This window comes from Cyclopterus lumpus, chromosome 24 (genome assembly GCF_009769545.1).
Source record: "Cyclopterus lumpus isolate fCycLum1 chromosome 24, fCycLum1.pri, whole genome shotgun sequence".
Classification (NCBI taxonomy): domain Eukaryota; kingdom Metazoa; phylum Chordata; class Actinopteri; order Perciformes; family Cyclopteridae; genus Cyclopterus; species Cyclopterus lumpus.
In genome coordinates, this window is record NC_046989.1 from 18563208 (window position 1) to 18580760 (window position 17553).

Here is a 17553-nt window from a genome sequence, read left to right on the forward strand (position 1 = left end):
TTAATCAAATCAACAAGCACTCACAGGTCTTGATTACTAATTGGAGAATTTCATCACACAAGGTTCCAGGAGTGCTGCACAGTTTGTTGACCTATCCACAGCTGAATGCTAATTAAGTAAGGCTTTAATTCTGGTATTCAGTATCATAAGCTCACTCGGACCTAGGTGTTGAGGAGTAGCAGCAACATCCCAGTGGTTCCTGGTGGGGGACCAATGTAACCAAACATGGTGGTGGGACGCCCCCTGCTGCTACTACCTCCCCTTCATCTTCTAAAATAGCGTTGTACATCCAAACCACACACACAAACACACACACACACACATGCAACATGAATGAGCATATACGTTAAGGTGTGCAAAACCCCTACTAATCAGACAGAAGCACGTGCAGCGTTGGGGTGCACGTGCACGGTGCACACAGCTGATGGAACCACCCTGGCCGCAGATCAATGCTCTGCTTCCTGCTGCAGGACTGAGGGTGCTCCCTTTCTCTGGTGTACACTCAGAGAGAGATATCATTACGAAGTTGTTCATGAAACAATTGTATGATATTCTTGGAAAGTCTTTTCAGGAAGACAACCGACATTAATTTTCGCTGAACGGAATATTTCGCCTTTCGGCAAACTCAAGTCCAATCACACGTTAAATGTTAAATCTAAAGTAAGAGTTCTATACTTTGAACTATATCAGCAGTCGGTTAGCGTAGCTTAGCATAAAGCCAGCATGCAGCTGGCTCTGTCCCTCAGTAACAAAACCTGGCGACCAGCAGCTCCAAAGGTCACTCATTAAAAATGTTTAATCTGTACAAAAACCAATGTGTCGAAATAAAAATGTGCTGTTTTATGGGCGGTTATTTACAGGACACATTTTTGACCGGGGCTAGCAAATACTTCAGAAAGTTTATGTTTGTGGCCAAAAGCTATATACTGGTGTATGAATGGCAAATTATTGTTTTAAAACTTAAGTTGGCATATACATTTACGTATTCTGGCATGAATCCTGAACACAATCTTCACCTCTAATAACTTTTAATAATATTCTGAGTGTAATATTGGGATTCCTTATAGAATCAGCTGATATCACCACAACTCCCCATACCATATACGTGTGAAGAGAATATTAACGTTTGGTAAATGTAGCCCATAACACCCATTCATAACTGAAATCTTCACGAGCCATTTTGATTCAGTCAGTTTGGTTTTCCTGGTTTCACGGAGATTGCTTTCGTGAACTGTTGTCCTCCCGTCACACACACACACACACACAGACACACACACACACACACACACACACACACACACACACACACACACACACACACACACACCTTTTCGCACGTACAAACTCATTTCCCTCTCCCCTTCCCAAATGCAGACACAAAGCTGCGTCTGCACACATGGCGGATCAATAATTAATGACACAGCGTACAGTTTGTACTCCTCTCGTCAGCAGCAACCACTGCATCATCACTACCCTCACCCCTCGCCCCATTGCCCCCTATACAACACACACACACACACGCACACACACACACACACACACACACACACACACACACACACACACACACACACACACACGCACACAAACCTTCAGTTGCGCATTAAAACACAGAAGATGACGAAGTGAAATGCAGAAGTGTGCAGCTGTGCGTCTTGTGATGCAGACTCACCCCCCCTCTGTCCCTGTCTTCGCCGCCGCTGCTGATGGACCGGTGACTACGGTTACCCCCGTCTGGCTGCACGGATACAGGCGCCGGGCAACAGCATCAGCACCAACGCTGCCTCCATGACATCACCTTGGAGACATCTCATTGGCCCGAGACACGGCCAGCATCGGAGCCTCTCGACCAATGAGAGGACAGAGGAAGGATCGGGGGAGGGTCGCGAGCTCTTTGTGCTGTACTGCGGGGTGGGCGGTGGGACCGCTGTTTTATTATGTGCTGCAGGAGTGTGTGCGTGTGTGTATGTTTATTATGCATGGTGGAGAGTTGAGTGAAGTAGTGGGAGGAATTGGTGAAGATTGGATGTTTGTGTGTGTGTGTGTGTGTGTGTGCATCTCAGCAGGGGTCCCAGCTTGGAAGCACAGAGGACGCTAAATTATTTAGAACCTAATAGTATATACAAGAACGAGAACCTTTTGCAGTGTGAAGCACATGTGGTTCTTCATATTGAATATATTGTAATATTATATAATTGTGTTAAGATCACAAATACTGGTACCTCTACCAACTACCTGAACAGCTACTTTACAACTTCTACTATTAGCACTATTGCTAATAATTTTGCTATTGTGTTATAGGCATGTTTTTGCTGTACTTCAAATTAAATATATTATAATATATATATACATGTATTAACCAGCCAAGTTGAATTGTGTTTAATTTATGATTGCATTCCTTTTTGATTAGAAAGTCAGATAGTTCATCTTCCTATTATGTAGTATGTAGTTGAGCATACCGTAGGCAGATTCCTGGAATATTACATACCCCGGGGTTTGCTGTGTGATAATTTGATTAAATACAAATTAATTTAGTAATATGAACAATGAACGCTCAAATTCAGCTCAGTAAAAAATAGGTTTTTGACACAAGGTCTCAGGATCCACTTCAGGCCTGTTGCATGAGAAGGGCCTTAACTTATACAATAATTAATGTACCACAAACCACACAGTGAACATGGGGTTCTTTGGGAATGCTGGAGGTCTTTGGGCAGTTTCCCACTTTGATATTCAAGCCCTGCTCCCAGACAAATGGGTTCACATGGGTACTATCTGACTTTGCTTTGTAGGGGAGTTTGTGGTTTGAATAGAAATGTGAAGCAGCTATAATGAATATGTTGTACTACTTGTAGCAAGAAAGAGGTCGCTTGTTGGGACAAACTCAAAAACTCAAGCCATGCTTGTTGTTTCGGTCTTACTGGTTTGATTCACTCTCACAGCTCTCATCAAACATCAGAATGCCAAAAACCAAAATCTTTTTTCTTGGGGGCAGCTGGTTGTTTCCGCTGCCCCCAAGGGGCCATATATAATAATATAATAATGTAATTTGGTATTAATGGAACACTGAATTACCAGTGTCTTCCCAAGCTGCTGGGAATGACAGGTGGTCGATTGCCATTCATTTGACTGGTTAATGCTGATCTGTGGCTGCAGTCCCTAGAGTCTTGTAAGCCTAATGCTTTTTTTCTATTTGGCCCCGCCCCTTGGAGAGCCTGTGCACGCCCCTGCTGCAGGTGTGGATGTGAATGACTGTCACTCCCGTTATTACTGCAACCTGCTGCTGGTGATAGCAGCGCTGGAGTTAATAAAAGCACTACTGATTACAAAAATGGTCTTTTCGATTACAAAATGTTTTCCAAAAAGGTGACGACATTAAAGGGACGAAGGAAAGCTGTCCGGATGGCAGAGGACGAACAGCCAGGAGACTCTGTGGTTGCCGCCCTTTGATCCTCTATCCAGTTCACACGACTAACATGATGTCACCGCCGGTCCACAGGCACACGAGATGAAAGAGAAAGAGGGATATGCATGAGGTCACATTAGGGTGTGTCCTGTTGTCGCTGTCTCCTCTCCTCTCACCACCAATGATGGTAAGTGTGTGTGTGACATTAGACATCTCACACATCCTGGAAATGAGATCATCAGAGAGAGAGAGAGAGAGAGAGAGAGAGAGAGAGAGAGAGAGAGAGAGAGAGAGAGAGAGAGAGAGCTGGAGGAGGAGGGTGTAAGGAAAAGAAAAGACGAGGAAATAAGATCAAACAGATTATTTCAAGGATTCTGGGAGAATAAAGAACAGAGGGAGGACCAGAGCAGGGGAAAACCATAAGGAGGGAGGACCGAGTGAAACAGCAGGGAGCACCCTTGGGAGGAGACGGTTGTTAAAATAAAATGCTCTGAGGAGGGAGGATGTAGAATCACTCATTTCCCTGGATGTGAACGCAGCTGAATAGTGAGATGAGGACGAGAAGAGAACAAATCAGGTGCCTCTGCCTAGAAGGAATACATGTTAAATCTCTGCAGACCCACACAACTGATGGAGGAATAGAAATAGATATGAATCAAAGTAAACAAAAATATGAGCTGATGGTCTGGTTAGATTGTCTTATTCATAGTCACTATATAATAAAAGAAAAGAATCACAGATGCAATAAAACTCAGTAGAGTACAGCTGTGTGCAGGTGTGTCCCCCTCCCCCCTCCCAAACAGGCCAAGAAGGTGGCTAAGATAACAAAAACACAGATTTATTCTTCTTGTATCGTGCCTATCTTAAGTGGATCCTAACATATCGGGTCTGGAATGTGGCCTGATAAAGGTTGTTAACCACAACCATGAGAAGCCATTGGGTATTTATTCCTAAATAAGCACAGACAATATCAGCAGTATATGCGAGATAAGCCGTGGACAGACGGATACACACACGTTCGAACGCATGATCTCCACACATCACTGGAGTCGATAATAAAAGCAAAAGTCAGCTTCCTAAAGCACTCAAGTGCCCCCCCCCCCCCCCCCCCCCCCCCCCCCCCACACACACACACACACACACACTCCCCCGCCCTGCTGGCCCTCATGGCCTGTAAAAACATAAACAGTTGCAGTAGCTTAGTGGCAGCATCAGGGCCCTGTTCTAAAGTCTGACATCATCGCTCAGTGTCCCAGGATGAGATCATTCCATAACTACTAGCCTTACTCCCTCTACTGAAAGTGTGTGTGCACACAAACTGGATTGTGAGTTTGGTGAATAAGTGAGCAGGATGGACACAGTGTGTACATCAGGTGTCCACTGTAGGGTAATTCCATTACAGGTCAAATGCTCTACAGAGCTGAAGGGCTTTTATAGCATTGATGTTGACAGCATGGTCTGCTCTCAAGGGGAAACACAGCAGGTCCACCCCACAGAAAGTCCCTTTCCCCGGTCTGTGGAGGAGCTTTGGCTGCTGAGCTAAACACGGAGAGTGTGATTTAGGTCCTCTTATAAACAACTGCAAACTTCCATCTGCAGTAATGCTGCATCAACAGAAACAAAGCATGGAAAGCTTTACATTTAGGGCATAATCACAATGTTTAGTTCATGCACAATATCCTCGAAAAACATAATAACATAACACGGTCCCGACTTTCTTTCTTTCTTTTTTGCCATCGCTATAATAACATAAACAAGTCTTGACCTCCTTCACTGTGCAGACATCAGTCAGGAGCAGCCTGTCACCATGGGAACAAGGAACTGACAGTGAGAGGGAAGTCACTGAATGCAGGAAAAGTGTGCGTTAGTGTGCATGTGACCAGTCATTCAGACCAGACATTCAGACCAACCAGACATTCAGACCAGACATTCAGACCAACCAGACATTCAGACCAACCAGACATTCAGACCAGTCATTCAGACCAGACATTCAGACCCACCAGACATTCAGACCAGACATTCAGACCAGACATTCAGACCAACCAGACATTCAGACCAGACATTCAGACCAACCAGACATTCAGACCAACCAGACATTCAGACCAGTCATTCAGACCAGACATTCAGACCCACCAGACATTCAGACCAGACATTCAGACCAGACATTCAGACCAACTAGACATTCAGACCAGTCATTCAGACCAGACATTCAGACCAGACATTCAGACCAGACATTCAGACCAACCAGACATTCTGACCAGACATTCAGACCAACCAGACATTCAGACCAGTCATTCAGACCAGACATTCAGACCAACCAGACATTCTGACCAGACATTCAGACCAATCAGACATTCAGACCAGTCATTCAGACCAGACATTCAGACCAGTCATTCAGACCAGTTCATTCAGACCAGACATTCAGACCAACCAGACATTCAGACCAGACATTCAGACCAGACATTCAGACCAGACATTCAGACCATACATTAAGACCAGTCATTCAGACCAGACATTCAGACCAGACATTCAGACCAACCAGACATTCAGACCAGACATTCAGACCAACCAGACATTCAGACCAGACATTCAGACCAGACATTCAGACCAGTCATTCAGACCAGACATTCAGACCAACCAGACATTCAGACCAGACATTCAGACCAGACATTCAGACCAACCAGACATTCAGACCAGACATTCAGACCATTCATTCAGACCAGACATTCAGACCAGACATTCAGACCAACCAGACATTCAGACCAGACATTCAGACCATTCATTCAGACCAGACATTCAGACCAGACATTCAGACCAACCAGACATTCAGACCAGACATTCAGACCAGACATTCAGACCAACCAGACATTCTGACCAGACATTCAGACCAACCAGATATTCAGACCAGACATTCAGACCAGACATTCTGACCAGTCATTCAGACCAGTTCATTCAGACCAGACATTCAGACCAGTTCATTCAGACCAGACATTCAGACCAGACATTCAGACCAACCAGATATTCAGACCAGACATTCAGACCAGACATTCAGACCAGACATTCAGACCAACCAGACATTCAGACCAGTCATTCAGACCAGACATTCAGACCAGTCATTCAGACCAGTCATTCAGACCAGTCATTCAGACCAACCAGACATTCAGACCAACCAGACATTCAGACCAGACATTCAGACCAACCAGACATTCAGACCAGACATTCAGACCAACCAGACATTCAGACCAGTCATTCAGACCAGACATTCAGACCAGACATTCAGACCCACCAGACATTCAGACCAGACATTCAGACCAGACATTCAGACCAGACATTCAGACCCACCAGACATTCAGACCAGACATTCAGACCAGACATTCAGACCAACTAGACATTCAGACCAGTCATTCAGACCAGACATTCAGACCAACCAGACATTCTGACCAGACATTCAGACCAACCAGACATTCAGACCAGTCATTCAGACCAGACATTCAGACCAACCAGTCATTCAGACCAGACATTCAGACCAGTCATTCAGACCAGTTCATTCAGACCAGACATTCAGACCAGTTCATTCAGACCAGACATTCAGACCAACCAGACATTCAGACCAGACATTCAGACGAGACATTCAGACCAGACATTAAGACCAGTCATTCAGACCAGACATTCAGACCAACCAGACATTCTGACCAGACATTCAGACCAACCAGACATTCAGACCAGACATTCAGACCAGACATTCAGACCAACCAGACATTCAGACCAGACATTCAGACCAGTCATTCAGACCAGACATTCAGACCAGACATTCAGACCAACCAGACATTCAGACCAGACATTCAGACCAGTCATTCAGACCAGACATTCAGACCAACCAGACATTCTGACCAGACATTCAGACCAACCAGACATTCTGACCAGTCATTCAGACCAGTCATTCAGACCAGTTCATTTAGACCAGACATTCAGACCAGTTCATTCAGACCAGACATTCAGACCAGACATTCAGACCAACCAGATATTCAGACCAGACATTCAGACCAGACATTCAGACCAGACATTCAGACCAGACATTCAGACCAGTTCATTCAGACCAGACATTCAGACCAGACATTCAGACCAACCAGATATTCAGACCAGACATTCAGACCAGACATTCAGACCAGACATTCAGACCAGTCATTCAGACCAACCAGACATTCAGACCAGACATTCAGACCAACCAGACATTCAGACCAGACATTCAGACCAACCAGACATTCAGACCAGACATTCAGACCATACATTCAGACCAACCAGACATTCAGACCAGACATTCAGACCAGACATTCAGACCAACCAGACATTCAGACCAGACATTCAGACCAACCAGACATTCAGACCAGACATTCAGACCAACCAGACATTCAGACCAGACATTCAGACCATACATTCAGACCAACCAGACATTCAGACCAGACATTCAGACCAGACATTCAGACCAACCATACATTCAGACCAGACATTCAGACCAGTCATTCAGACATTCTGACCAGACATTCAGACCAACCAGACATTCAGACCAGACATTCAGACCAGTCATTCAGACCAGACATTCAGACCAACCAGACATTCTGACCAGACATTCAGACCAACCAGACATTCTGACCAGTCATTCAGACCAGTCATTCAGACCAGTCATTCAGACCAGTTCATTCAGACCAGACATTCAGACCAGTTCATTCAGACCAGACATTCAGACCAGACATTCAGACCAACCAGATATTCAGACCAGACATTCAGACCAGACATTCAGACCAGACATTCAGACCAACCAGACATTCAGACCAGTCATTCAGACCAGACATTCAGACCAGCCATTCAGACCAGTCATTCAGACCAGACATTCAGACCAACCAGACATTCTGACCAACCAGACATTCAGACCAACCAGACATTCAGACCAGACATTCAGACCAGACATTCAGACCAGACATTCAGATCAACCAGACATTCAGACCAGTCATTCAGACCAGACATTCAGACCAGACATTCAGACCAGTCATTCAGACCAGTTCATTCAGACCAGACATTCAGACCAACCAGACATTCAGACCAGACATTCAGACCAACCAGACATTCAGACCAACCAGACATTCAGACCAGACATTCAGACCAGACATTCAGACCAGACATTCAGATCAACCAGACATTCAGACCAGTCATTCAGACCAGACATTCAGACCAGTTCATTCAGACCAGACATTCAGACCAGTCATTCAGACCAGACATTCAGACCAGTCATTCAGACCAGTTCATTCAGACCAGACATTCAGACCAACCAGACATTCAGACCAGACATTCAGACCAGACATTCAGACCAGACATTCAGACCAACCAGACATTCAGATCAGACATTCAGACCAGACATTCAGATCAGATATTCAGACCAGACATTCAGACCAGACATTCAAATTGTTGTCAAGAGGGAACAATAGAACACGTTTTACACTGTCAGAGATATAAGCATGAAAGAAGACAATTCAAAATAACTCAAGTTCTATCAAGTATTTCAGTATCTTAATAACAAATATTGAGAAAATATGAGCCCTTGTTTAAAAAAATAATGTATTTAGTGTGTTTATTTGCTTCTGAGAAGGTTATGAATAGAAGTAAAACAAGTTCTGTGCTCACACAAATTTTACTCAATGCATTTTAGTACAGAGACAAATGTGAGTATCCCGATGGCAAACACACAGAAGAAGACAAGCCAAGGACCGAAGTTAGAAAACATGAAGATCCAGCTGGGAAACACGGAGGACGCGCATTCCATGGATGATTTCAAGAAATCTAATGGAGATTTGCAGAAGGCCATTCGTAGCCTTAAAGCCCAGCTGTGGGAGGCTAAAAAGGGCCAGTCTCCAGCCCATGTTAAACAGCTGGAGTAGAAGACCTGCATCATCCATGAGCACAAAGTCCAGTTGGTAAAGATCACCAGAGAGAAAGAGGCAGACAACATGGCACACTGCCGGATGATGGCGGAGGTCAAAACCAACACCGGGCTCGAGCTGGAAAGCTACCTGGTCATCGAGAGGGCTGAAACACACCATTGAAAATATGGATACCAAGAATCCAGTGTCATCCACCAACCAGGAGGCTCTGGACATCCTGCAGGGTAAAAATGAGAGGCTGAAGACCGACCTGTGGAAGGCCAAGCAGAAGGTGAAGGCTGTGATTGAGATAATGGCCAACAAAGAGCTGGAGTTGGAGAACTACCTGGTCAACGAGAGGAATGAAACACAGACTCACCATTGAAAATAAGAAAATGGCCGAAGCCCTGAAAAATACCAAGAATCCAGTGTCATCCACCAACCAGCAGGCTCTGGACATCCTGCAGAGTAAAAATGAGAGTCTGAAGACCGACCTGTGGAAGGCCAACCAGAAGGTGAAGGATATGACTGAGACGATGGTCAACACAGAGATCCAGTTGGAGAACTACCTGGTCCACGAGAGGAATGAAACACAGAGACTCACCATTGAAAATAAGAAAATGGCCGAAGCCCTGATAAATACCAAGAATGCACAGTCATCCACCAACCAGCAGGCTCTGGACATCCAGCAGGGTAGAACTGGGAGGCTGAAGGCCGACCTGTGGAAGGCCAACCAGAAGGTGAAGGCCACTGTAACCAGTACAGAAGGAGTTCTGGAAAATATGCGTGGCTGCTACCGAGCACTGGAAACATCCCAGAGCTGCACTCTTGCCAAGCTGGAGCTGCAAGAACAAGAACCTCATTGCTGCTCTAAAGGACACATTTGAAGACCAGCTAGAGTGAGCATCTCCGATGGCAGCAGGAGAAAGACTCCTTTGGGGTCCAGCTCGCCAACCAAAAGTAGGACAACAGAAACCTCTTGGCTGCTGTGACCCAGGCTGAGAAGCTGGTGGAGCTCCAGAACATGACGTGGCAGAAGGAAAATACCTCCCTCCTTGAGGCCACACAGAGCCTCCAGCAGACTCTGCAGGACCAGCAACAGGAGCGGCAGACCAGCGAGAGCTCCTTCAATTTGCAGCTTGAAGACCTCCAAAACCAGATCTCCAACAGGCAGCCGAGGAGAAAGTGGTACCAATGCTTGTTACCATGCTGCAGAGGTCAACGCTGAGGAACCAGTGTCCAGCTGTCCAAGGAGAGGTGACCTCTCTTCCAAAAGCCTTTCAGAGGTTTCTCCCTATGTCCTAAAATCACCTGATACCCCTACACACATAGCTGCTCAAGACAGACGGTCTCCATCACAGAAACAAACTCTACAGCCTGCTTCTGAGAAGACACTTGCAACATGCAAATGGAAAACAAAAGCAATATGTGTGGTACAATTTCGAAATCCGGATGCCACATTTACGCCCAGCATGCCGAATTATAGAGCCTGGGATGGTGCTCCATTCGGCCCATTGGCTGGGTCAGTTAACTCATTTTAACCTGGGAAAATGCTCGAAAATCGAATACAAACTTTTGCTTTAACCGCCCATAAAAGCTCCAAAAATTGGGTAAAATGAGCCGACCATGCACGACATCCAGGCAGGATGCTCTCTCATTCGGCTGTGCTGTCTGTGAAAGTCCCTCTTATAATCATGGAAAGCCCTTTTTTAGAAACTGGGTTTCCTACTGTAACAGCTTTCCACGTTATCCCCTGAGTCCCGGACTGAACAGAGGCAGCAACACTGAATCTTGGGTTTCACAAAACCTTTTTATTCACATGGACACACCGACAGCTGTATATCGCGAACTCTTGCCTCCTGCTCCTCCCCCTTCTATGTCGCGACTGCTCCTTTTGGGGACAGACACACACACACACACACACACACACACACAGATTAACCCCAGCTGAGGCTGATTAGACCTCATCCCGCACCGTTCCCTGAACCCCCCCTCACCCCGCTCCACCCACTCTGCAGCTGAGACCACACCCCGCTGCCACACGGACGCTGCACGCCGAATTATAGAGCCATGGATGACACTCCATTCAGCCGAAAAAAGTGTTTAAAAGCGGTTCTTTAAACCACTTTTATATATATTATATACATTGATGTTCAGGTTTAGATAGGAACAGACCTACCAACGAAAGAGGCAGAATAATCCTCTAAGGCCTGAAGAGACAAAGCATTCTACCTCTTAGTTCTCTAGAAAGAGGAGATGTGGTATTTGTTATAAATGTATGTATATACATTGATGTTCAAATATGTTTAATTGATGTTTATAAGAAACAGTATGTGGTGGCTGGTGCGAGGTTAGGCTGAGTTGCGGAGGGGAGTGGCTCAGCGTACAGGTGCCGGGAAGAGGCCTAATTGGCCTAATTGGCCTCAGCTGTCGTGGATCAGGGGTATTGTGTCTCCTCCCTATATCAGGTGTAATAGAGATGAAGGCACGGGACCGGCAGAGACACACAATAAAGTATCTAGCCAAACATGACCTTAATTGTGCTCATTCCTTGGTGCTGGGGGGGAAACCAGGGGGATTGTGACAGGAGTTGTTGCACACTTTATATTTATTTTTATGCCGGTCGTATCATTTTATTTCGTCATATCTATCCCCCAGACCATGAAGGCTAGTCCGTGAAAATATTGTCTTACACCAGACCGGTCCGTGGTGCAAAAAAAGATTGAGGACTGCTATTGTAACTGACACACTGAGTATAACGCCAGCTCTCTTTTTAATAATATTAAACTGGCATGATGCTGAATATGCTTTATTTATATTTAAATAATTTATAATTAACTATAGTTATATATAAGGGTCTATATTCTGAATGTTTCTGAAGGCCCACAACGCAAGACACATTCCTCAAGGGACACTGAAGGTACTTAAAGGTATAAATAACAACCTGGCAGCACAGAACACACATAGTTTTTCACTGGTCTACTGCAAGATGCCAGTTAGTAAGAAACAAAGGCTGTTGACTGGGGGAGGGGGGAGTGCCATGTGTTTCCATGGCGCCCCCCATCTTCCTCTACAGGGCCAGAACAACTGAAGTTTAATTATGAGTTGCTGCAATTTTTAGCTGATCAATACATCCAAGCAGTGATTTATAACGTTTTACTACTTCTACTAGTGTATCTATATATCTATATCTATCTATCTATCTCTCTCTCTATCTCTCTCTCTCTCTCTCTCTATATATATATATATATATATACATACATACATACAAATATAATAATACTACTACTCAGGGCAGTGCCTGATACGTGTAAGGAAATGACTAAATTAATTCAATAAGAAAATGTATCATGTCAAAGCCTGCCAGCTTAGCTGGAAAACTACATCATACACTCTGTGATGCACAAGAGAAAAACAGGCATCGTTTGTCTTTATCTGGTCACATTTTAGTGCCCTCTTCTGGCCAATCACAGTCATTTTCCTGCAGGTATAAAAGAGGTATACGTACAGTAACTAGTCCCAGCAGTGGCGATGGCCTCCTGCACAGTTAGAATACACCAGGGCCCTGTTTCAGAGAGCAGGTTTAACAAACTCTGAGCCTAACCCTGAACCCTGAGTGGACTAACTAACCCTGAGAGTCTTCACTGAACCTGCTCTCTGGAACCAGGCCCCGACTTCTGCACTGGTAAAGATTCCCTTGTGTTTTCTTTTCTTTCCACTGCGTCTCCTCTTGCAAACACCTTTAAACCCCTCTAAAATCCCCTGGGTGCAGCGGGGTCCTGAGGTTCAAAGGTCAGGTGTTCCAGGTATTTATTCTTGCTATTCCCTTTATGCAGTGCACATGCTAAGCGCAGGGCCAACGTGTGCGTGTGTGTGTGCGTGTGTGTGCAGCAGCGTCAGAGGTTTAAAACGGCAGCTCTCCAGTGATGGGCCGGTATGACGGTTCTGAGTATCCCGTGGGCGAGGCCTTCCTCAAAGGCAGCGTGATGAAACGGTTCTCTGTGAATAACTCCCACGGATGGACCTGCTGTCAACAGCGTCTATTTATTATGACGTCAAGACAGACAGGGAGACATTGACCACTGTGAACATTTACCTGCAGCTCCTACTGAAGCCTGACTTACACTGCTGCTGCGTCTGAAGTTATGGTAAAAAGGAATTAAATAATTATAGAATTGTGTGTAATACAACAAGCGGCTTCTATAGTCATCATTAGGTTAAATAGTTATTATATTTCAATTAGTGTCAAAGTATGGGAAATGTGAATATTTTATTGAATAACAACTCATTGAGGGCCCAAAGTGTCCAATATTGAATATTTAAGTATGAAAGACATTATGAAAATGATAAAAAGAACATAATAAAGAATTGAAGTGTTATTGAGAAAAATGGTCTTATAAAAAATAGAAGATGAGAATGATTGAATAATAATGTATTGAGTTATTAGAAATTTCTTACATAGATTCACAAGTAAATAGTAAATGGACTGTGTAAATAACCCCATGGAAGGTTTATTGTTTTGTTTTTATTGCCTGCATTGTATTTGCCTTATTGCCTTTGACGTATGCATAGTTATTGTATTGTTTGAAGAATTTATAGAGGCTTTATGCTACTTCCTCTCTAATAGGTAAATAAGACTTTTATTCTGAAAAGGTTAAAAGGAAACGCAGTTTTGTTTTACGTTCGAATGCGAACTTGACGGTACGACTACGGAACGTCTTACGGACCAAGAAAGTGTAATAGTTTAATGGACCCGTATGAGGCTAAAGCTCTTACGGTGGTGATAGTTTACACGTTTAATGAATGTATTGTGACCCAAAAGAAGAAAATAAAAGTGTAATTTCACCAGCAGTAAGTTTCATGCCACTTCATATACGGGGATCCGTTACAGACTGTAGAAATGTTCTAGTCTCTCGACCACTCAAAGCTCTTGAACCCTACGTGTCATCATTCACTGATGGGAGGAGCTACCATGCAAGGTGCCACCTGACATCAGACTAACTAACATTTGCATTAGCACGGCCTTCGGGAGAAATTTGGGATTAGGTGTCTTGACAAGGACACATCGACATGGACAAGAGGAGCCGGGGATCGAACCGCCGATTGAGAGACAAGCCATTCACAAAAAACACCGAAAAAACATACATATATATTTTTTGATTTTGAGAAAAAGAGAATGAGTTTATTCTCACTGCTGCCACAAACTGAGCTGCAGTAAACCATTGAGGCTGCAGTGCTCTGTCACCCTCTGGTGCCTGTGATGATGACTCCATTTCCCACCAGCCTCAGTTGACTTTAATATCGATGCAGTGATATGCAGCAGGAAATCATACTGGAATATGAATCATCCCACAAAAATACAGTACGATCTGAGTCCCTCTGACCATTTTAGTTGTATTTCATCTATTAGGTAGACAAAATCTTTTAAAAAAAAGATATTTTTATATTGATTGAATTATTTTGATTTGTATTTTTATATATCATTTTATATATCAGAAATAAAACTTCCCTTATTAGGAAAAAATGAATATATTATACCATTCACATAAACATCTGTCTGTCTGGCAGTAATGTTTTTGTTTTGTTAAATACATTCAAGATTATTCCTTAAAATCCCATTATTTACCAGGTGAAAAATAAATATGCTAAGTATATTTAATCTTAGCATACTTGAGTATACTTAAAGCCCTACTAATTATAAGTATACTTAAAGAGTGCTATTTTGGAACAAATCATGTTGTACTAAATATATTTTAGTTGTGATTAAATAGTAATAAAGCACAATTTGAAGTGTATTTAGTATATTTGTTTGTGCTGACAGACAGTGAAGGAAAACCACCACTGCTTTCCTTCACCGTCTTTGTCAGTGGGCTTTCCTTCACTGTATGTCAGTGGGCTTTCCTTCACTGTCTGTGTCAGTGGGCTTTCCTTCACCGTCTGTATGTCAGTGGGCTTTCCTTCACTGTCTGTATGTCAGTGGGCTTTCCTTCACTGTCTGTGTCAGTGGGCTTTCCTTCACCGTCTGTATGTCAGTGGGCTTTCCTTCACTGTCTGTGTCAGTGGGCTTTCCTTCACCGTCTTTGTCATGGGCTTTCCTTCACTGTCTGTATGTCAGTAAGCTTTCCTTCACCGTCTGTATGTCAGTGGGCTTTCCTTCACCATCTGTATGTCAGTGGGCTTTCCTTCACTGTCTGTGTCAGTGGGCTTTCCTTCACCCTCTGTATGTCAGTGGGCTTTCCTTCACTGTCTGTATGTCAGTGGGCTTTCCTTCACTGTCTGTGTCAGTGGGCTTTCCTTCACCGTCTGTATGTCAGTGGGCTTTCCTTCACTGTCTGTATGTCAGTGGGCTTTCCTTCACTGTCTGTGTCAGTGGGCTTTCCTTCACCGTCTGTGTGTCAGTGGGCTTTCCTTCACTGTCTGTGTCAGTGGGCTTTCCTTCACCGTCTTTATGTCAGTGGGCTTTCCTTCACCCTCTGTATGTCAGTGGGCTTTCCTTCACCATCTGTATGTCAGTGGGCTTTCCTTCACTGTCTGTGTCAGTGGGCTTTCCTTCACCGTCTGTGTGTCAGTGGGCTTTCCTTCACTGTCTGTGTCAGTGGGCTTTCCTTCACCATCTGTATGTCAGTGGGCTTTCCTTCACCGTCTGTATGTCAGTGGGCTTTCCTTCACCGTCTGTACGTCAGTGGGCTTTCCTTCACTGTCTGTGTCAGTGGGCTTTCCTTCACCGTCTTTGTCATGGGCTTTCCTTCACTGTCTGTATGTCAGTGGGCTTTCCTTCACTGTCTGTGTCAGTGGGCTTTCCTTCACAGTCTGTGTCAGTGGGCTTTCCTTCACCGTCTGTGTGTCAGTGGGCTTTCCTTCACTGTCTGTATGTCAGTGGGCTTTCCTTCACCGTCTGTGTGTCAGTGGGCTTTCCTTCACCGTCTGTATGTCAGTGGGCTTTCCTTCACTGTCTGTGTGTCAGTGGGCTTTCCTTCACTGTCTGTATGTCAGTGGGCTTTTCTTCACCGTCTGTGTGTCAGTGGGCTTTCCTTCATACAGAAGTATGTAGAAGCCGGAAGCGGCCAGGGTGGCGACCGAACACAGGGAGCCTGAGTCGGTCGGGCGCCGACGGGACACGGGGAGCTGGGATCGGCCGGGGTTGGTTATCGCATTTGAAAGGATACAGTTATTCACGACCCAGAAAAAACGTGGATCAGGGGCGTGAAGCTGGAGTCCAGTGGCCCCTTGGACCCCGTCTGCTCTGCACAGGTGCCCAGAGGTCTGCAAATACTATTGTAATGAGTTTCCCTGTTATCCCGTGAGTCTTGGACAGAATAGAGGAAATGACACGGCTGGTTGTGGTTTCCAAAACCTTTTTATTTGCATAGTCTCACACGACAGCTGTATCTGCAAACTCTTGCCGCGCCGCCATCCTCTTCCCAGTTGCTACTGCTCCAGGTCAACCCCCTCCACCTGCTGGGACAAAACAGCCCCCAGCCCTCTGTTCGACGCATCAGTCTGCAGAGTAAAGGGAAGAGAGAAGTTAGGGGTGTGGAGGAGTGGTTCCCCACAGAGAGCTTGCTTTACCTTCTCAAACACCAACTGGCACTGCTCCGTCCACTGGACCGGATCTGAGGCACCACAGGTCGGTCAAGGGGCTGGTCAAATCGGCAAAATTTGGGATGAACCGCCTATAGTATCCTCCTAGCCGCAAAAAACGCCTCACCTCTTTTTTAGTCTTGGGCCGCGGGCAGGCTGCGATAGCAGCAGTCTTGTCTACCTGAGGGCGCACCTGCCCGCCGCCCAAGTGGTACCCCAGATACCGTACCTCCCTCAGTCCAACTGCACACTTCCCTGGGTTGGCGATGAGCCCCACCTGCCTCAGGGACTCCAGCACCGCGCCCACCCACTGCACATGCTCCGCCCAGGTGTTGCTGTAGGCGGCATATGCAGAGTGCGGACGCAGCACCCGGTCCATGAGGCGCTGAAAAGTGGCTGGGGCCCCGAACAACCCAAAGGGAAGCGTGGTAAATTGGTACAAACCAAACGGAGTGGAGAAGGCAGTCTTTTCCTTGGACTCTGGCGACAGAGGAATCCGCCAGTAGGTTAAATAACCTGTAGGGCCGTAACCGCACCGTCACGCCTGGAGGAGTCTCAATCTGGTGCATGATGAGGTTTGTGCGTCCTGGCAGGAGAGAGAACACGTCAGAAAACTGCTCTTGCAACTGGGTCCCGGAGAGATGGTCTTCACAAAGG